This window comes from Ptychodera flava, chromosome 3 (assembly GCF_041260155.1).
Source record: "Ptychodera flava strain L36383 chromosome 3, AS_Pfla_20210202, whole genome shotgun sequence".
In the NCBI taxonomy this organism is placed as follows: domain Eukaryota; kingdom Metazoa; phylum Hemichordata; class Enteropneusta; family Ptychoderidae; genus Ptychodera; species Ptychodera flava.
In genome coordinates, this window is record NC_091930.1 from 36,403,174 (window position 1) to 36,426,606 (window position 23,433).

The 23,433-nt window shown below is 37.8% G+C and overlaps 1 pseudogene; it reads right to left on the minus strand.

The window, feature by feature from the left end:
* Positions 1-4,522: 4,522 nt before the first annotated feature.
* Positions 4,523-6,245, minus strand: LOC139129920 (sepiapterin reductase pseudogene; annotated as a pseudogene).
* Between the last annotated feature and the right edge of the window lie 17,188 nt (positions 6,246-23,433).

Here is a 23,433-nt window from a genome sequence, read left to right on the forward strand (position 1 = left end):
GCTAGATAATGCTTTCGTACCTGTCAACGTCAAAAGTACAAAACGAAGACCTGCGATATCTCAGGTATTTAAGGGCCATATTTCGTCGGTATTGGTATAATCACAGAAAGTAGAGCCCCCTCTACTGTCTGTGGTTTAATTTGTGAAGGATAGTGGGAGGAAGTCAATTCCGTGCCAAAAACAAAATATGGTCGTATATTTTTGGAGTAGTTTAAAAATAACCTATAATTTGGGGCGGTTTTTTTGGTCCAAATGTACAAAACGAAGACCCTGTCATATCTCTTAGAACAATCGTCAATATTTCGTCGGGATTAATTCAATTAGTGAAGGAGGGAGTTATTCACCAGCAAGTTTATCAAAAATGACCATATGAAACATCGCAACGAAAACCAGCGATTTGCCGTATCTGCCGAGTGTCAAAATGAAAAGTACAAAACGAAGACCCTTGATATCTCCGGTATTTCAGAGCCATATTTCGTCGGTATTGGTTAAATTTGTGAAGAATAGTGGGAGGAAGTCAATTCCGTGCCAAAAACAAAATTTGGACGTATATTTTTGGAGTAGTTTCAGTATAACCTACTAATTTTGGGCATTTTCAGGTCCAAATGTACAAAACGAAGACCCTGTCATATCTCTTGTAATAATCGTCCATTCTTAGTTGGGATTGATCCAATTAGTGAAGGAGGGAGTTATTCATCCATTACTTTATCAAAAATGGCCATATTAAAACTTAAAAATAGTTGCGCCTATTTGAGAATTGCAATCCGAAACCAATACTAGCGGCTTGCCGTATCTGTCAAAGTCAAAAGTACAAATCAAAGACCTGTGATATCTCCGGTAATTAAGGGCTATATTTCGCCGTATTGGCTTAATTTCATTAACTTCGTGTATTCTGTTTGAAATCATAGTGGCCATTGTTATATGACTCCGATGTGATAGTAATTTGGCGTGTATTATGTCTGAAACAGCGTAATTACTGCGTACTAAATACTATAACGTTTGACCCGTCCTTGCCGGTTAGAGTGTATTGTCCCTTTAACCTAAATTCAGGGGTCTTCGGTCTTCGGTCTAAAATCTTCGGTCTTTGGTCTTCGATCTTCGGTCTTCGTTTTGTACACCCCCGTCAAACATTAACCATGACCTGATGACTTCCTGTCCCGACGTGACCGGCATCAGACGTCACGTGACATCTTGACAAAAGGCCCGTCAAAGATGCTTGACACAATTGTGTCAGCTTTGTAACTTCCATTGCAGAGTTCGATACTTCTCTTACAACAAGATACCCATAGTGGGCGCCCTTTAAATAACCAATCACTGAAATTAATAATGGCCGCTCAAACCTGTGTTAACTCTCTGCTTTGACAAAAACATGACGGTTGAACTCTAGCTTTAACGTGAGGCTAAAACAAACAGCAGACCAAAAAAAGTCGTCTGAAAATTTAAGACTATAAACAACTGTCGTTGAGAGAAAATATTGTATTGCTCATTAAAAGGTTTGAAAGTTGGCCGTCGATTTTCATTTTTAATACGAAAGAGAGTGGTTTGAAGTTTAGCTGAGGAGGGTTTTTAGCATATAGGTTTAAAACGTTCATTTTCAAGGCACCTTACAAACTAAATGCCTTCTGTGCTGGCAGCGTCTTCTTTGCGGCGACAAGTGACACTTTAAACTAATGCTTACAAACATCATAAGAGCGGCGTACAAATTGCAGGGATTCAGTAGACTTAACTTTCAAAACCTCTTCAGAAATTTGACCGGCTTGACCTGGCAATCATTCGATCATTTTGTGTGAACGCCCTGGCTATTGTGTTACGGATACCATTCTCAGTGTCAGGTATGCCTAGCCTGTCTGTCAGTATGTTGGCAAGAACGAATTGCCGAATTGGATTTTGGTACGAAGATTCGGTTTTGGTATTGCAAAAGCTGATTAGTTTTTGGGGTTGAAACTTTATTTGTTCAGAAATCAGATTTTCCCTGCATGGCAGTATCATTTGATCTCCCTAATCTTCTTCCTGACTTTAATCAAGAAACGATTTATAGATTTCAAGGTCATGTAGAAGTTCAGTGGCGATAGCACTGATCATAAACAACTTTTTATTTAATGAACTTTCCTTTTTAGGGATAGCTCTTGATTTACTCGACTAAAGTCGATGTAATTTGCTACGTATACTGCAGATACTATAAGTTAAGATTAGTGAAAGTCGTTTAGCATTTTAGATCACTCAAGAACGAATTTGCATACTCAAAGAACTTTCCTAATTAGGGATAGAAGACTGGATGGTCATGACAAAAGCTAATGAAATATGCTATGATGATATAATGATGTGACAGTAGAGTGAGAAACATTAAGCATTTTCACGCCAGCTGTTTCTAATTTTCATTTGAATGACCTTCACCAATTAGTGAATTATGACTGGAAGGACTTGGCCAAAATTGAGGGAACTTACACTAGGTATGTTGATCAGACAATGCCATTATGATGGTGAAAGACATTTAGCATTTTCATGCCAACTAATTTGAAATTTGCATATTTGATGAGCTTTCATAATTTGGCACAGAAAAAATTCGAGAACCCGACCAACGTCTGCTCATGTCGATTTTAACCATTTTAATGAAGTAGCGAATATATAGCAATAATGTCAGAGAAAAGTGTCGATTTGGTGACAACTGCAAAAAATATTCATGTACTGAAACACGGGAGCATTGTTGCTTTGGGGTTTGCTTGTTTGGATTGTCACGCATATTATTTGCAATGTCAAGCCGTGGATGTAATGCGTATGAGTGATACTCGGTCAGTGCTAGCGCTTGGATCGTGTTGTGAACTGCTCGTCGTTCAAAATGAAGTCAACTGTCCAAACATCAAACAGTGTTGTAATTAAAAGCAAGTAAACATGTTCGGGGAAGATGATCAAATCATAACTTTGCAATCGGATTTCCTACTAGGCTTCCAAAACGTTTTTTGTATTGGTGGGGTTCACGTCGAAAATCACATGTTTCGCGTTGCCTTGTGTTAATTGTAAGAGTAATGGCACTGGTTAGCATGAGCTGGTGCCGGCACCAATTGTACAAAGTTATGTATACTTTTGCATATCCACAAACACGTTGTCATGGAACCACGATATTTTATTAAAATTATTTCGAAACAGGGCGGTTGCAACGTTACCGTTCGCTCCAAACATCGAAAAATTAGTTTTAAATGAACATATGGTTGGTAATTAAATTTAGAGGCCACAATACTGGGATAAAAAGGTAAATTTAGGTAAAATTTCGTGTCAAAAGTTGTTATTTTTGATGCTGTTTCCACATTTTCGGCCGAGTGTCGATTGTGACCCCTCATTGTAAAGCTTACATACTGTCACCTCCAACTGTGTGACTTTTCATAATGGAACATTCCACATCAGCCTTGGGAGAAACGTTGGCAGTTTGTGTTTGGCCCGGCTCATTAGAATGGCGGCCATGCTTATCAGTGGAGCAGTGTGTGGATTTGAGATCAGTTTTCAAACGTTGTGAAGTCATTACTCAATCTTTGCAAAATGTGTTGGACTAAACTTTTCACAGGTTATAGTATATTTACTATAGAAAGCCATGGGCTATTTATTTCTTTATTATTTTGTTTGATCATACTCAAAATGCGGACAAATAAAAATGATGCAACTGTAATCCAGGGTGTTCTGAACACATTTGTCACGTCTCTGAACAGGCTATTAGTCTCATTCTGAATGTCGGTGTTTAAAAAGGAGGAAACGCTTACATAATTGCCATTGGTCTTTTTATATGGCTGTGCTCACAGAGAGGAGATCCAGTTAATGAAAGACCGACAGACTGAGTTCTATTGTGGGGTCCGAGTGTATACGGAGAGCCTAGGAGTTGTTCGTGTCAATACCAGATTATAATCGACTCGATTACCGCCACCAGTGGTTGGAATACAAAATCCCCAGGGAGGATCGTCTGGAAAAACTCGGCTTTCGGCTTTCCTATCGGATAAACTGTCATCGTCATGGCAACAGGACGGACTTTAGACTGCCACCCTGGGCATCAGCCGCTGTACGACAATATGAACGTCAGCTAAGTGAATGGACCCTACGACAAAACCATTGCATAATCACCTTGAACTTTAGTATAGTGGATGTGCGCCTGTAAATTTGTTTCCAGTAACACTACTATCAGTCTAATCATTGTAAAACAGTGTTTTATTTTGTGGTTTATTATTTATCATTATTAGTAGAATGATTAGTTGTAGTGAAATAAACCTGATTATAAACTGCAACGCAAATTGTACGATAATCATTCTTACCTTTGTTGTTTGGATAATATGTACTAGGGTCCGTATTTAGTCGGCTGGCTAATTTAAAAGACAGTCGAATTATCCGGGTTTTATATATATATATATATATATATATATATTATATATATATATATATATATATATATATATATATATATATATATGTTGTGTGTGTGTGTGTGTGTGTGTGTGTGTGTGTGTGTGTGTGTGTGTGTGTGTGTGTGTGTGTGTTGTGTGTATACGGCAAAAATTGATGACAAGTAGAAATATGACCTCAGATCGAAGTGTTTACTGATGACACACAGTCACTAAAGTCAGGTCGAAGATCACACAGAACTTGAGATTTCCATTAAAGCATCGTGATTTGTATCATCAGAGATTCCTCAGTGAAGTCTACCATGTCTCCCATGTGTACACAACTTCCTAGACTAGTTTTGGAAATTCTGAAAACGTACACACCATTCTCCTCAATTACCATTTTAAATGATTTAGAAAACTACGCTTGACTGAGAGAGGAGATAACACTTTCGTAAAATTGTCCGTTGATTGTGGCCTCAGCCATGCAGAATAATCCCTGCTGATGTGCAGCGCCTCGCAATGTTATCTCTGATTGGTCGATTGTCACTATATTCACAGCAACTTAGGGCGTCTATTTGTATTATTTAATTACAACGTTAAGATTAAGACAAGCAATTGGATAGGGAAGGTCGGGCGACCAGTGCACCTGTTTTATGAAACAAAAGGATATTGATTTTTTTTCCAAGTACAAAGGAGAACAAAAATAACATGCTGACTTTTCTCAGAGAAAAACCTTTTCAGAATGTTAGAACTTGCTTTCGAAAGCATGGCATTTGTAGTACATGCAGAATGCGGCTTTTGCAGCTAAGTTTCTTTGAAATTTATACTGAAATATCTAGACGTGCTTTAATAGATATAATTAATCAATTATCTAGAGGCTTACCATTATTGTTCTCATGCAGAACTGAAAGAGTGATGAGAAAACTAATCTCGTTGGTTTTCTCCAGGGTCTATTGTACATAGAACAAATCAAAAAGAATTGATTCTGGAAAAGTTACGTGTTCATTATATCCTCCTTTGGTATGTCACTTGCATATATCGTAATACTCAACATGGCTGCCACTTTTGTAGTTGTCTTCTTCCAGTAACTTTGCCAGTACTTTGCACGTTGATTCCACCGTTAGAAAACTCCTCTTTTCTTTCATGTCAGCATACTCTTTCCTGGTATCCGGGTCACCGATGTTTTCCGTCCACTCCGAATACATGTCCGTGTCTACAGGGCCAGGGCCGTAGTTCAACACGCGAACATCTGGCTCTTCGAGGGCTACGACTCCGAACAGCATATCTCTGGCGGCTTTCGCCGAGGCAAAAGCTGACAAATAGGGCAGCGGCTTATATGCGTACGCCGATGATATGTTGACGACCGTGAATCTGGGGACTGAATTCTTCGGGAACATTTCCATGAATTTCGAGGTCAAGGTGATCACTGAGGTGAGGTTGAAACCGAAATACTCCTGCAGCTCGTCGGGGTCGTCAAAGTAGCGAGCCTTTTTCGTGATGTCACCAAGTGACCCTGCATTGTGAAACAGCATGGCATGTGAGAACGTTCCACACGGTGGAATGTCAGAGAAGAAGCCGGAGAGAGTTGTCGACAGGGTGTCCATATTACCCATATCGCCTGTAACAGTACGCACCTCGATTCCACTTCCACGCCGAGCGGCGACCAGCCTTTTCGTCTCCTGTAGTCCAGCTTCAGACCGGCCGTCAATACAAAGAGTGAATTGTCGCCCACCTTGTCTGCGAGCTGGAGAGCAATTCCACGGCCGATACCCCGACTGGCCCCGGTAATCAGACAGAAACACGGTACTCCGAACACTGCCATTGTAATCGTGTTGTGGAGGATAGAGCTGCAATGCGAAACGAGAAGGGACCGGCTGTGAAAGAGTCAAGTCCATGACCTGATGACGTAAGCCCCCACGTGACCGCTATCAGACGTCATGTGATAGCTTGACAAAAGGCCCGTCAACGCGGCACAAATGCATGGCACGTCACTGTCCTGTCAGCTTTTTTGCTCACGTGTTTACACACGTGAGCATATGTCGCAGCGATGTCTGTCTGTCTGCCTGTCCGTCTGTGTGTCTGTGTGTCTGTCTGTCTGTCTGTCTGTCTGTCTTCTGTTGTCCGATATCTCAAAAATACCGTCAATGACGCTGTACCTTCTCTAATGTGTGGCAAGGTCAGGTAATTGGTTGTTGGCATGGAGTTGTTGGTAAATAGTTGATGATGTAGGAGCATGAGGTGGGATATGGACCCAAAGAACCCAAAAGATGATTAATACATCAATCAAAAAAATTCTAAGCTACAGTATAAACTGCCTAAAGATAGTTCAATGTGGGAAAAAGTTAAATAATTCAGAAATAAGAATTCACAGTCCAAAATAGTAATGACGCACTTCCTTACTGACCTGAGTGCATGTGAAATACACAACCTGGCATCTGTAAATTAAATGTATACTAAGTGATCATTTTAAGTCACTTTTAACTGTTTTTAATGGATTTTCCAAAGAGTCCTGTGAAAATGATGAAAAACGCTTATCTGGTCTTGTGTTTGTATAACCTCATGGCTGATAATTGTCATAGTATTGAAAAAAAATTGAAAATGAAGAAATTACTGTTTTTAATAGGCATATTTTCCTTGAAATACATGACCGTGTAAAGAATATATGCTAAAAGTGTTTAAGAGTAAATTTCTTTTCAAAAAATAATTTAATTTGTGACCAAAGGATTTTTATTCTTTGAGTTTACAAATTCAAACATTGCAATTTGTTCAATCATCTTGTGCAGTGCAAAATTTATAAAATGACTGAAAAACAAAAAAATTGGCAGAATTACAGTCTTTGTGATGTAAAATTATGGTTGACATCACGATAACTGTTAATCTGTTTGAAGTACTAATATACTATAATTTAAAAAAGAAAAGTTCATGCAGAAACGGTAAAATATATTGTCAGCAATGTAGTGTTAATTTTGACTTTACATCAAAATATGCCTTTGCTGGATACCAAATATATAGGGCGAAATATTAAAATCAGCCATGTTCAGCAAAATCCACACAACAGCATTGATCCTTTTCTAATTTGATTTGATTTGCTCATGTTATCCTTGTATGACAGTCAGTACAATATGGAACTTGAACACAACACAGTGAATAAGTATGCTGTAAATGAAATGGTGTGGCTACATCCACATGTAGCAATAGGAGTGCCTTTGTCTCTCACCCTCATTTCCAACCTGTCCCATCCCTGAAAAATAGTTTGGTCTTATATTTATAATGTTAATAATTTCTGTATTTGTTAAAATGTGCGCATCTCAAAAACTTTTGATCATAAACATTTTCATTGTTTTTTATAGCTGACCAGTCAGTTAACCTGTTTACATTGAATATTTGCGCATTTTTCCGCAGTATTTGACATTTTCTGAATACCTTCTTATTCAGTTTGTCATTTTCTAAAAGTTTAAATGCTCCATTGTGTGGTCAAGCTTTCCACAAGCATCAAATGTGGTACTTCATATAGGAGGGTCTGCCTCTAGAGGGCGGGCATCATGAATAGTGTTTGTTGGTTAATTCCTCCACTTAAACTTCTGATTGTACTGTAAACATTGAACATGGCCGACGTCCGATTTTCCTGTCTAAAACTTTCACTCATTTTCGTTCATATGACTCTGAAACTCCAGGAAACGATTGGGAAGAAAGGGTTATCTTGAAATATTGAGGTACTCGCCGATATTTTGCAAAATTAAATGAGAAAAAATGCAAGGAAAATGCCGACAGGCTTACACAATGACAGTTTTCAGACTCGGAGGCATATATGATCATCTCTGCAGATTATGCAACAGGCCAAGATCACGTGAGGCCATGAGGGGATATCCACGCAACTCAGTACCAAACACTAGCGCTCACAGAGTGAGCAAACACAAAGTGAGTACCCCTAACGTCAGCTCAGTAGTCTGTAATAGATTGTAGTCAACTAAGAAACCTTGGAGAAAGGCTTAACACTGTGGCTATGCCGCTAAGTCCCTTTTGATTTTTGTCATAGCTCAAAATCGTTCTCCCACACCTCAACCTGAGCCATGAACACCCCCACCAGTTTATGATATGACCCATCACAATGGCATGACGTCAACGGATCTTGACAGACGGAAGTCTTGACAGACGGAAGTACTTGACAGCAGCATATTGGTTTTCAACTCTAATACCTTCTCTGTCTATAAATAGACACGAGAAGGTAAAAACGGCTTATCAGATCAGAATCAAATCTGGTACATATATTCAGTTAGCAAATGGCAAGAACTGATTAGTTTTTGGTGGGTGTAGCTTGCATACTTTTTGCTCATTTGCATAATTAATGATTTTAGAAAAAAACGGATATATATTAAAAACGACTACACACAATTTGATGAGATTTGCTACAAATGTTGATCACACCAAGATATATCAGCAGTGGGAACCATTAAGGGGTGACATGAAAGATAAATGCTAATTTGCATATTTAATGAACTTTCCTAACTAGAGATATATGTCTGATTTGACTTGATCAAAATTAACCAAACTTGGTATGTATATTAAAGATACTATGATTTAACATTATTGAAAGTCATTAAGCATTTAACTTCAGCCAATTCCTAATTTGCATATTTCATGAACTTTGTTAATTAGGAATATATATTTGAAATGACTGGACCAAAGTTGATGAAACTTGCTACATGTATTGAAGCCACTATGATACAACTTTTTTGAAAGTCATTAAGCATTTTTACTTCAGCCAATTCCGAATTTGCATATTTAATGAACTTTCCCAATTAGGGATATATATCTGAATTAACTTGATTGTAGTTGTTGAAACTTGCTATATACATCAAAGATACTGTGATATAACATTATTGAAAGTCAAAAGACATTTTTACTTCAGCCAAAACCTAATTTTAATATTAAATGAATTTTAATAATTAGGGATATTTATCTGAATTGACTTGATCAAAATTGATGAAACTTACTATGTACATTAAAGACACTATAATACAATATTATTGAAAGTCATTAAGCATTTTCTCTTCATCAATTCCTAATTTGCATATTTAATGATCTTTTCTAATTACAGATATATGTCTGAATTGACTTGACCAAAGTTGACAAAATTTGCTACACATATTGCAGATACCATGATACAATATTATTGACAATCATTAAGCATTTTTACTTAAGCCAATTCCTAATTTACATATTTAATGAACTTTGCTTATTAGGGATATATACTGGGATTTACTTGATCAAAGTTGGCAAAACATGCTATGTACATTGATGATTATACCAGGTACTAGGTCAAAACAATATCGAAAGTCATTTCACATTTTTATGTCAGCTAATTTATAATTTGCATATCTAATGAGCTTTCACAGCTCGGCATATATGGCTTGAAGGACTTGGCCAACGGTAATTACACTTGCTATATAAAGTGGTGATACAATAAGAGCAGTCAAATAACTTTAATATTTTTATTTCAGCTAATTACATATTTGTATACTTCATGACCTTTTAGAATTAATCGGCGGTGATTATTGTTCATTATGTTGATCATAATAATTTCAATGAAGTTGCAAACATGTGGCAAAGCTTCAAATTTACACATAACTTCAATATATAATGAAACACGTGAGCATTTTCAGTTCATATCTGGTTACCTTACATTTCTATGTGCCCGAATTAAGTAATTTCGATCGCCCTTCTTTTTTTGAAGCAAAGTAAAATTTATTCACAAATAGTAACTTTGATGGTAGATATGTTTACCATCAACACTAAGCGTCAAGTCTACATAACTGTAAATGAATAAAGCAAACAAAAAATGTACAAAGGATTGAATAAACAAAGTTCATAGTGCAGTTTAACCGGGGAGGGGGTTGAGGACAAACGCAGTTTGTTTCGTTTACCGTGCGCATGTTTTAATTATCCAGGACCCCTTTCCACGCTAAAGTCTCACCGACCCGAAGATATACTGTAAATTCAGCTGCATCATGATGATCGTCTTTTTACTCAATATTACACAATATTAATTGTAAAGGGTGTCTTATCTGTTACGTAGGTGTGTAGTTTTTGAACTTGAATTATCTGTTGCAATTTATTCGTTCACTGTATCATCCGACTCTGTCGAAAAAATATCAACTTCATCTTCTCAAAATACTTGATATGAGTTGAATGTCGTATCTCTCCGAAGTTTCCTTTTCTCATCATGTCTATGACAAATCTTCTTGTTTGATGCGGTAGTTTAAAGATCCATTAGCTGTAACTTTGGTCATTTTTTATTTTGTTTGTCCTGTGTATCATCTGCAGTTTCTGGTATGAATCCCTGAACCATGAAGAAATTCCTAATATTTAGCTCATAAATATACCCTATGTGAGTATAATCTGCATTGTTATTGTTTAAATTTTGTATTCAGGTCCGGACTAGAATACATTTATCAACAATAACAATGGTCGTTTCACATATACAGGCCGTGTTGGCAAGCAGGATACCGGGCATTGGTCATGATGATCGGATTATAGTAAAATTCTGTAGTTGATACATTGAAACAGAGTAGTGAAAAATTTTGTCAAAAGTTACAGCTAATGTCCCTTTAAGTGGCGTCAGTTCTGTCTGTTCCATTCCAACTTTTCCCCACACAGAAAACTGGGCAGTTTGGATTATTCATACCTATCTTAATCCTACTGTTCGTAATGTTTATGTCGTAAACACATCTATCGCACACTTTAAACACATTCCCGGGTTCTTGAACCCGGTTGGTCAAAATTGGCTGTTCTGGCCTTTTTGATCACCCCTCTTAAAATGCTTGGATAGTTGACTTGGAAATAATTAACATTAAAAGTTTCATTAGCAATTAAGCCAAACACCAGAGACATCATGAGACACGAACAATCGCAACAACACCAATTCAAAGAAAAGTCAAATTGGACTCCACGAACAGCAAAATACAAAAACCTGAAAGCTATCTGAAGCTGCTAAACTTGCACTTCTAGAGATACCCTTTCAAACAAGGAAACAAAACATGTCGTGTGCCCAAAGAATCGCGATAAACCAGCTTGCAAACAGTAGACCAATTACCATAAAAACCCTTCGACAAGGGTCGGGTTTTGTCTTTGTCAAGACAAAAGATTACGTACACGAATGCGAAAGGCAATTACGCAACACTAAGTATATATACACAACTAGCCAGTGACGACACAGAACAAACAGTAAACAAAGTAACACGAACTATTAAACAAAATGTACGAGAACAAACACATCGATCATGATACTTGTAAGTATCTTGATCCAGAAAACATAAAATCCGTACCCCGCAGTGGTACTTATTGCCTAAAAATACACACACCTCGGCAAAATTCTAAAAGACACACTAACAAAACAAAATTTACTGAAGTAAAGAAACATAGAACAAACAAACTGAACCACCAAACGGACTCACAACGAGACCCAAACATTAATATACTTGCCTCGCTACTCGAAGAGCAAGACCACTAAAATGCATTAAAATAATTTTTCACAACACAAACTAAGGAAAGAATCTACACTGCGACTGATGAGAAACCACACTCGGGTTTCGAAACGCAAGCGTCAAAGGGCCACTCTATCAACTCTGTAACACAATAGGTCCGGCTGCGTCTCGCCATAAGCTTTCCCCACACAAACAAAACATTACCGTACACACTGATCCAAACTTCCCTACAAATATCCGAGGCGAAACAAACATTTTTGTTAACACAAACAATCGGATAAGAATGTAGGAACATATTTTTGAAACGAATCAAACACAAACTCGACACAAAAACATTTTGGATAGTTAGGTGGGAGCCTCTTTCACACTTTTTACATTCATTGCTCTTGTGTGGGGGTTGTCAACCTGATGTAATCGCAAATCCTCAGATTTCCATCTGATATAAGTATGTACGTACACAAGAAAAGTAAACTCATGAATTTTAATAGACGGGGTGGCTGAGACCAATTTCAATCAAGATTGGTCACAGCCACCCCGTCTAAGTCTGTGTGGGGAAAAGTTGTCATGCATATCGTCTTTTAATGTCGTCGGAGATACAATTGCTTCTGTTCCCTCGGCCAACATTTTATCAGGGTCGAAATTATCTAATGTTATACTAGGATCTTTGATTGGGTCAAGATAATCTGTGTTCTTTGTTGACTCCTCCGCGTTCTTCAAATTGTTTTGTTGAATTTGCTGATATGTCGCTTTTTTCCTCTTTTCCACTTTTCCCGCCTTTTCGCGGCATCTTTCTTGTCGTTTCCTTTTATAGCTTCTAACCTTTCCACCGAAGTTTGCTTTGGTAACTACAGTTTCCTGTCACTTGCTGAGACCGTTGTTTCCATCGTGATTGCGTGGTTTTGTCTGTTTGGCAGCATCATTCGTGATTCTTGCTCGTTGTACAAATGTTGTAGGTGTCTCACCATGGTTTCTTTGTCGGCAGTTTTTTCGTAGATGTCCCTTTTGACCGCACGTTAAGCATGTTTTTGCCTTTGGACAGTTTTGTCCACTATGGCCTGGAATACGACAGATATAACAGATGATTGGCGTATTCACCGTTGTCGGTTGATCCTGGTAACTGACGCTTATACGGTTGAACCTTCAAGCTGATCGAATCTAACTTGCTTCGGAATATCTCTCCTTATCTGCATCCCTACTACCAATTTACCACTTTCGTCTATTTCATATTGCTTGGTTGCATCTCCGTCCACTTCTCCGAAGATGGCGAGAATCTTCGAAGATGGTGAGAAATCCGATGATGGGTTATTAAACTTCCATTTCTGTATTCTAGTTACTTAAGACTACTTTCTTGGTATCAGAACCCAGATCATCGGGATATAGCTTATCTCCGTTATCAACTGTTATTCCGTTCTCCTACAACGCCTCCTTTTATCGTGACTGAGTGACTCTTTATATTTGCTATGTAACATGTGCATTGACAATACTTGTCGAGCTTGATGCAAAACGCGGATTCTAGAGCGGACCAATCACCGTTGAGTTAAATGGACCAATCAGGTCACATTACGTTAGTCAGTTTAGGACCAATCAGAGTGAAGCTGTAATCTTTGTAGCAATTTTCTGATGTTGATTTGGCTACAATTTTCCCGCCTGACGGGCACTGTAGTTTTAGAGATTCGAGTTCTACTTTGGGGAGTTCAGAGTACTGGTACCAGTTCTGTTTGTCGTTTTCTATGCAATAAAACCTCCAAGTGTTTTATATGCTTTACTTCTACTGCCAGTGTCCGAGACTCGTGACTGCCATCAAAGAACCTGCTTCATCACTCCCCACACCTTTTCTTCAAGACTTTTCAAAGTAACGAACCATATTCCGGGTTCCCCACCAATTACCCCTCGACAGAGGCCTGCTATTTGTCCGTCTCCTATTCCCTTGCTTACCATTTTTCCAATACTTGATCTCTTGTCAACTACATGGAGTTTTGAACTTGAACTTAAACTTAACAGTTCTTCTTGGCGAAACGTCGGAGTATCGCCAGATTTTGTATTTTAGCCACAACTTCATCCAAGTCAGCCCAGTCTGTTGCTTTTTTTCCACTTCTGCTGTTCTCCAGTTTAGTGGTCGTTTTGTCAGTTTCCATCACAGTTTCCAACACATTCGTCGACATACTGTTAAGGCCCCCAAAAAAGCTGTTCAACGGACGGATGACTTTAAAGTTGGGTAGGTTGGTCGGATTTTTTTTTATTTTTTTATTTTTTTTGGGGGGGGGGTTCTTAAACAGAACATAATATAAACACTTTTTGTGTGTTTCATGCTTTTTCTTAGTCACATAACATATACTGGATATGTTGTTTAGTACGTTCATGATTTTTTTCAATTTTTTGTTGACATGGGTTGGTTGTCTCACAACAGCTTCTTTGCCTTCACTTCTACAGTTCAATCTACAGGTTCCGCCAACTGGTAAATTTCATGATTTTCCCCAAATCATCACAAAACCTGTTTTGAAAGCTGATATACCGATTTTTCTTATTTTTGACCCTGACCTAAAATTTGGAGGGGAAAGTGAGAGCTGTTCGTAACTGCCCTCCCACTGGTATACATTGAAAATGTGCCCTCCCACTGAATTTTGATGCCCACTGCCCTCCGGTATCTACAGTCTGCCCGCTCCCCACTCCCCACAACAATTCAAGCTCCCCGCTGCCCTCTCCCCACTACTGAAATCCCCCATTGCCAACTAGATGCCCACTAGGCAACCCAGATCAACACAAAACCATGCAAGCAGTTAGCAGTATACCTTGGAACATTGCTCCCCTCTAAGTTAGGTTCTATTAAAGTTGCAATATGGATCAGAATTGACCTTCATATTTCGAAGATTTGACTTCATAGAAAAATCCATAACAATTTCATTTGCAGATTCGACCATTAACAGGAACACGGGGATGGCTCTAATTTGAGTAAATTGATTTAATTACCGAATAAATTGCTGTTTTGGTACGTACTGTTTGCGAGAGTAAAGCACAAAATTTGAAACGTCATTTTTACTATTTGAATATGTACGCATGCGTATTTGGTGCATGGTAACGGTTTGCGAAATTGCAACATCGTGTCAACATGCCTAGCTAGCCTTCCGATCCCACGGGCAAGCGGTCAGGTGTCTGCCCGCGTCCTGGTCTCTGCTGACTGATTCAGTTTAGTAAAAATGGCAGAAATTAGCCCACAATGTCGGCAAAATAAACCATGTTTGGTCAGATCGAAAGATGGAACCAGAAAAAAGAGTGACACGCGACTACTGCACCACGTCGAGGAGGCAGACTGTGTCTACAGTTTCTCGCGAAAGCACCAACGTCGCCACTGTGTGATGATCAACTTCGCTAGCCAGCGGTGTTTCCTCGGGCAACACCGACCTACCAACACCGTGCGGACCCCACGATTTGTAATGTGAACCGGGCCGTAGTCCCTCTGCAAGGAAATAACTTAGATCTGTTAGCATTCATTGATAATCTATATCCTTCAGGTCAAATATGCATTTTTCGGAAACAAAGAAAAACTGCAGTTTCCATCATGGCATGGTCTCATTTACGATGCTACGCGTCGATCGACGCGCTGAAATGGCCATGCAAGACCTGACTGAGGGGCAAGACATTTGCCGAACTTCTGCAGTGGTGGATAAATATTATATAAATATATAAATAAATATAGCGTGCAGATACCTCGCCTTTTAACATGAAAAATGTAACAACATGCAACGGGGAGAGGATTGCGGAAACGCTGTCAGGCACGCGGTGAACACAACCAGATCGGTGTACGTGGTCTGGACGCTCGATCGATCGAACGTACACAGTAGGTGCACACGGCGCGGCACTGACATACATGTATATGGGTGAGAAAAATCAATCACACGATCTTTTGTAGAGCTGTACTTTATCATATCGATATACTTATATTTCTGAAACATTGTGATGCTACCAAAGTTAGGCAAACGCAAAATTTACAATGAATTATCATTATATATGTCAAGTTCTGTCATCGTGTCTCCAACGTGCACTCTATTGAGACGTCATCACTCTTGGTGGTACTTGTCACGTGCACAGCAGAAAACGCCAATGTTTTTTGTTTTGAAAGTTTGTTTACAAAACAGCTTTTCTAGGCGGCCGAAACGTATCAAAATGAACGTATTTGTGTGCCGGGATTGGAAAGAGGCTTAGCTAAGAAGAGTACTTCAACGTAGTATGGTCTATTTGCTTTAGTTTTGCGAATATAAAATCGACAATTTTGATCCATATTGCAACTTTAAGCACGCCGCTTTCCCCTCCCTTTACGTATTTTCCGGTGCCCACTGTCAAAAATGTTCTCCCCGCCCGCTGAAAGTAATGAAATTTCTTTCTTCCCCGCCCACAGTAAATATCAATATTTTCTCCCCGCCCGCTGATTAGTTTTGAAATCTGCCCGCCCGCTGAAAACTTCGCACGAACACCTTTTTGCACGAACAGCTTCGTTGGTGGCACCTGAATCTAACGGAGCTAATTTCTGTGTTGGTGCCACCAGCCATATGAGCACGGTGCATTCCAACCAAACTCGCGACTCAGAAACTGACGGGTCAGCCCTGGGGATGTCCGGGGTGACGTCGTCGAGCGAGGGAGCGAAATTAGACCATTCGTCCTGTGTCCAAGTCAAACAAATGTCACAAGGTTGACTCCTTGTGCATTCTCGACAACAGAAACACAAATCATGTCCGTCCTGCAGTGAGAACTGCTGCTTACAATCACACGTTCGATAGGGGAAAGCCATGACGAAAATCGGAACAAGTGATACAAAGAACAATAAAGAATTTTCAAGGAACACTGAAAATAGGAACACTAGAAAATATAGACTGTACAACCACTCGGACGTGAAATAAACGCCGGTGAAACAATACAGTACAGAGTGTCTAAGCTATACGGAACACGTGGCGTAATAGTTTATTTTCCATGGCGTATTAACCCTGCCCTTCACCTTGACCAAATGTTTGTGATGCGCTTCCACCTTTACTCTTCAAATCATAGCCTGTATCAATCTCACTCAAGTCAATGTCATCGAAAATGTGAAGGTCATTCATCTTACAGACAGATGTTCACTGAATAACATCTCCGCGTTTCTTCAGATTCGTAAAGATTTCGGGGGGGAAAAAAGAAAAATGTGGAGTGGTCCAAATATGGGTCGGTCGGGCCCGTTGAACAGACATTTTTTTTTCTCGCCTAAGGGGCAATTTTCTTCCCTTTTGTGGAGACGGGCTCGTCAGCGCGACATGCCATGCCTCTCCCACCTGTCACACAGCTCTTCGATTTGCCTTTTTTTTTTTAAAAGATAAATTTATTTCAACAAAGTCGAAAATGAAACAAATCTACAAAACTGTGAATGTGGCCAAATTACGATGAAATTTTTCTGGAAAAATACCCAAAACAAATCAGTCATTTAACTAAAAGATCATCATATAAATGCATTCAGGATGCATTCTTCTCCTTCAAGTCTTACAAGGCTTGAAAACTTTGTCATAAAATCCTTAGCTTTGTTCATCCTTTTATAAGTGAAATATTACGATTGCCCTTCTCTTCCAACAGTACCTATAGTGGGCGCCCTCTTCAGTGTCGACATAATATACGCGTACATGTCCATTATTTCAGGGCAACGGCCTGGAGGAGGGCCGTTTGAAGCATATATCAAGGAGAGAGGATGAAATCGATAATGGATTTGAAAATACTGCATTGAAAATGGAGTTCATATAGAATTGATGCCACAGGGTAAACCCCCCCCCCCTCTCATACTATATAGTTTCAAAAAACAGACAATCTAAAGTTTAGTATTGTAGCAATAGCTTCCTCGAAGGATGAAGGCGTGTATATTTGGGGTAAAACACCTCAATTTTAGTATTAATGATATAATTTATTCAAGTCAAAAACTTGATGCTATTTTCTGAAGTGTAATATTTCACTTGAAAAAAGGGTATATGTAGAAAAAAACGACTATTTTATTTTGCATTATCTATCCTCATTCTAAAGTGGCACGGATTGAAAGACCGACACTTAGCAAAATTAAAATTCCTCTTATTCAAATGTAAGAACTTTATTGCCAAACAAAATAGTCGTTTTCTTATATAGCATTTACAGAACATTATATGAAATTTCAGAAAATGTGTCCGGGCCTGTACTGAGTTCATTTTTTTTAATCTTCTAATTTGGAGAAAGAGAAGCCAGGAAGTCGGGTGGTTTGCATTCATTTGCATTGATTAACACTTCGTTATAACCCAACGTAGGACTGCTTGACATGCTAAAAGGTGAACCGAACAAAACACTTAAATCTTAGCATATCAAAAATAAACGAATATTTGCAAAAATATGATTTTGTGTAGGGTGCAGCGCTAGCGCCCCGTTAAATCGTCGTTTATTAACACACAACTTAATAAAGATAACTGTGAAATTTATCACAATCCGTCGTACCGTTACGTACATATCACCAAATCAAATGTTTGGTTAAAGTATCTGTCTAGGGACAGATATTCAGACGCTCCAACTCTCACAACTGTCTTTTGATCTAGCACTTGTGGGAGTTAAAGCTGTCGGAGAAAGAAAACTTTTTGCCGTCTTTGTTTTTCGAAAATCGAAAATTTTCTTTTTCTAAATAGAATTAACACAGAGATGGCGGCCATTTTGATTTCCAAATATTATTAAATTTTAGCTTATATTTGTTTCTCTTGTACAAACATTTGCACGTCGGTCACTGCTCTAGATTCTGTGAGAGAAAAGTGGAAGTGACACTGAGAAAAGTTTGAGCCAAGTTTCTTTCATTTTCGAGGCGCATTTTACCTTAAAGCGCTGCGGATATACACTACGAAATCGGCGCAAAGTTCGATCAGTGAAATAAAGTGTCCGAAGTGTGGAACAGTCTATGTTGAAATAGAAATGTCTCTGCTCTTTCTTTATTTGGAAATTTAGATGAGGTTCCCACCTAAGTTCATCAGTTTTGGCCGGAAAAAGTCTATGTCATTTTGTTGTTGTAATCTTTATTTCTCCCTCACATGATTAGTTTTGGAAGAGGGCGGGAAATCTAAAACGGTGTTAAAATTTTTGAATTTGCATTCCACGTTCGACAGTGGTATATACTTTTTCAGTCATTCATGTGTCTTATTCAGAGAAGACTCTTGGAAAACTTAGGATATTTTGAGATCGGTTTATTACGCATTCGCAGTTATTGAGGCTTTAAAATATTGTCTCAGCCGATATAGAATATCTGGTTGTCCCAGAGCTGAAATCTTAGACTGTTGTCAAAGTATCTTGTAAGAAAAAAATATATAAATTATATATAATACTAATTGTGGTGATGTGTTACACAAGAATATATCTCCTGACACGACAACTGAACAAAAACAAAATATGCTAAAATTATGCATCATTCGTCTATTTCACTGTTACACCATGCATTCACCATCGTCATAATAGTCGTCATCATCATCATCATCATCATTATCCATCACTATCGCCACTATCATTGCTCAATGCTATCAATATTCATGCACTGCTTATCATATGATGAGTAAAATGCCATACCGATTTACTGCTCACTGACCCAAATTGTGGTTTTCCCTCCTTTTCTAAGAATAACACCCGTTTTACATCTATATCGTTTAAATTGCTGACGCCATTCGAGTAAATATCTTGATCAAATAACGCTGTTATGATTGTAATATTCCCTCCATTAAACCAATATTCCCCTTTCCCCGGTAATTTAGCAAGTCTCTTGTTTTGTTTTTTATTTGTTGCTTTTGTCTTTCATCTTGTGAGTAGCAAAATCATGGTATTTTCGAGTTCCTGTCACTCGACTTTGTTTATGGCTTCTTTATTTATTAATTTTTTAATAGTTTTATTTGTCATAGTTAATTTGTTTACAGCATTGTTATAACCCTTTTATCAAATTGTTATAATTTGATTGGTTCATAGATAATTTATTCATTCGTGTATTTATTCATTTGGCAAAATGCTTGATATATATACACATATACTGATTCTGTACATGTGTCAAATACGTTAAGTATACACGTACGTACTTACTAATAAAATGCAAAACTACAGTGTACACTTAGTGTGCAAAGATCTGCATTACGTATACTCATGATCTGCATAGAAATACGCTACGCATATCAACGTATTGGAATGTTCCATATACAAAGATATACGTTGCGTATGCAATTAATATTGTGTTCCATATACGTCAATATACATAAATATGCTAAGCGCATATCAAGCATTTTGTCCAGTGTTATCTATTTATCTATCAATCTATCTCTCTATCTATATATATTTTATTTATATATCTAACTATTTATTTACCTATTGATTATATTGATTTTATTGATTTGGTTACTTATAGTTTTTTCTGTAGTTTTTTGCTTATAATTTCATTCGTTTATAGATTATTTGATTATCTGGTACGTCAATTAAGGGAGGGGTCGTCGAAAATGTGCTGATGTAGACTATATCCAGTGTACGTTAGCGATTTGATGTTGCAGTCATGTTGACGTAATGCATGTAGACATCGTGCATGAAATCTATTGGTTGTAAATAAGAAAGTTGCACCGGCGCAGAGGCGACGACCTCCACCCTCGGCAACTTTTGACATTATTTTCATGATTTTATATTTAGATTAAAGTTAGTTCATAGACGTGTTCTTACTCAGAGACGTTTACTCAAGTATAATTATCCACTGAGTGGGACTGCATGCATTTATGGGAGGTTTCAGTAAGACAAATGATAAACGGGTGCCGCACCCTCTCCATACAACTACATGATAAACAACGTAAATGGTGCATGTACACATTTAAATCTTTACAAATACAACATGGTGCGACCCATTGAAAGGACGGGAAAGGGATTCACTCCACCGAAAATTCTCCGTTTTTCTGCAAAATTTTGAAAATGGCGGGAATTGAAAATCAATAATACTGTTAAATTTTTTGCCTATTCTGCCACAAGGAAATGAAGTTCAGGCATAGTTGATGACTGTGTCGTTCAATTTATAGATTGCAATGAATATCTGAGGAAGTTCGAGGTACCTTGAAGTTGGACAAATTTGGCAGAGTTACAGGTCGTGGGCCTCTATGGTAAAACATCTAGTATCAATTTGCGGGGTACACTGTAAACAGTATTGTTTGTGTACACTGCTGATTGCAATTGTACTCATCTGCCTCAGTCGAAAGAGCAATTTTCCTGCATCCACCCTTTCGATGATTTTTATCAAACATTTTGCTAATACATAGGAATTTCTTTTGTACGATCTATATCGAATGAAAATTACAGAGGTGTTTTTAATACCTCTGCTCAAATCAAGCAATGAATCTCCTTGGAGATTCTTCAGATTGCTTACCAGATATTGATACATATGTTACTGGTTTGATAAAAACTTTCTAATTAGCAGGGGAAACATGACATGAAGTGTGTAGAGTCTGGATTTAAACAACGTTATTAACCTGGTTGGTTCGACAACAAACGGTGTTTGTGTATAGTAAGTTAAAAGAATTGAGATAAAGCAAATACACGCATGTCATGGTTTCAATGAACTACATTTCAGTACCGTAACATTTCAGGAAACGTGCTGTAAATTATTGTGCAAATTATCTGGAAAATGGATGTATATACAAGTGACAGCATGCAATTTTATTTCTCATTACCTGGACAGTAAGAATTACCTCTGGCTATTATGATGAATTCTACAATGACTAATTTTCGAAAGTAGAAGGTATTTTTATCTAAATCATTGGTTTGTCCTCTAAAATATCCGAAACCCAAATACGTGTGCGACTGTTTATTTTAGTCCGTGATGACACTACTGTACTGGCAGTACTAGTCATAAAGAAAATGTTTAAAAACAAACATATAGCTCTGAATTTATTTCAGCCGACTAAAACAGCAAAGTGAAATACAGCCCGATGCGGGGTTTTCTTTCAATTATGAAAAGCGAGGATCCTCTTATTAAAGCTCCAGTTTGACTTCTGATGACTTGAATTTTTCTATAACATTTGCAAAGCTAACTTACAATTTAATAACTTACAATACCTGAATTACCTACAATTTCTCTCATAATGGAAACCTAATCGGTATATCTATATCCCTTAACCTATATAATTTCAATAGTAATCCTTCAATGCTAGCGCAAACCATTGTCGAAAGAGTGATAGGTTGTTCGCACAAAAAGAGACCACCCGCATGGAATGTCTGTACATATGTCCACCTGACCTATTAAAGGCATGTGTCAAGGCAAAGGTATAAGTGGACAAGGAGAGTACAATAATACAAGAACACACTTAACTAAATAAAAACTAAAGCAATGACGATTACACATAGACAATCTTTATCTATCTATCTATCTATCTATCTATCTATCTATCTATCTATCTATCTATCTATCTATCTATCTATCTATCTATCTATCTATCTATCTATCTATCTATCTATCTATCTATCTATCTATCTATCTATCTATCTATCTATCTATCTATCTATCTATCTATCTATCTATCTCTTAATCTATATATGATATATCCCTCTTTCATATATATATATATATATATATATAAGTGTAGTGTTAACGGGAACTAAGGCAGTTTCAAGGTAGGCGTTGTATTACTGGTCAGTTTCGTGTAGGTAGAACCTACACTCATCAGATACCGTAGCCTATTGAACAAGAACGCAGTGCTCAACAGAAATTATGCGTTGTACTGGACTGAATATGCAAATGAGCCTGAAGTTGAATGGCAGTGGAAAAAAGAATGGGGAGTGACAGATGGTGATGATTGGTCTGTCTCATGAATAACAGTCAGGTAACAAAATTCTTGAGGAGAAATTTGCTGGAGTGGCGACATGTGTTAACGAGTTCATTGCGTTTGTTAAGGGTGGCCAATTGGGGTTTGCATATTATAAAGTATTTCTCCCAAAGACATAATTGCATCTGTTGCTGATGGGGCTGTAGGGTTTGGCTTGTTTGAGGATTTTCCATGTGATGTTGTAATTGATGTTTTTTTCCTTTAATGTCCATATGTATTTACTGAGTTCTGTGCTATACTTTTTGGCTGGGTTTTGAAGGATGCTACAACGCATAATTTCTGTTGAGCACTGCGTTCTTGTTCAATAGGCTACGGTATCTGATGAGTGTAGGTTCTACCTACACGAAACTGACCAGTAATACAACGCCTACCTTGAAACTGCCTTAGTTCCCGTTAACACTACACTAATTTTGCTCTGGATTCGCACCATCGAGCACTCTGCCAGCAATACTTGCAATGAACTTTCATATTATATATATATATATATATATATATATATATCTATATATATTAATATATATATATATATATATTATGAACAAAGTTTTTAACTTCGTTATGAAATAAGGAAGACCCTTCTCTTCTGACAACATACTCAAGTATATATGTGTGTGTAATATATATATATATATATATATATATATATATATATATATATATATATATATATGTATATATATCGATATCATATTACAATATATTATATCATGCCTGTATATTGCTGGTGCAATGACAGCGAACTGA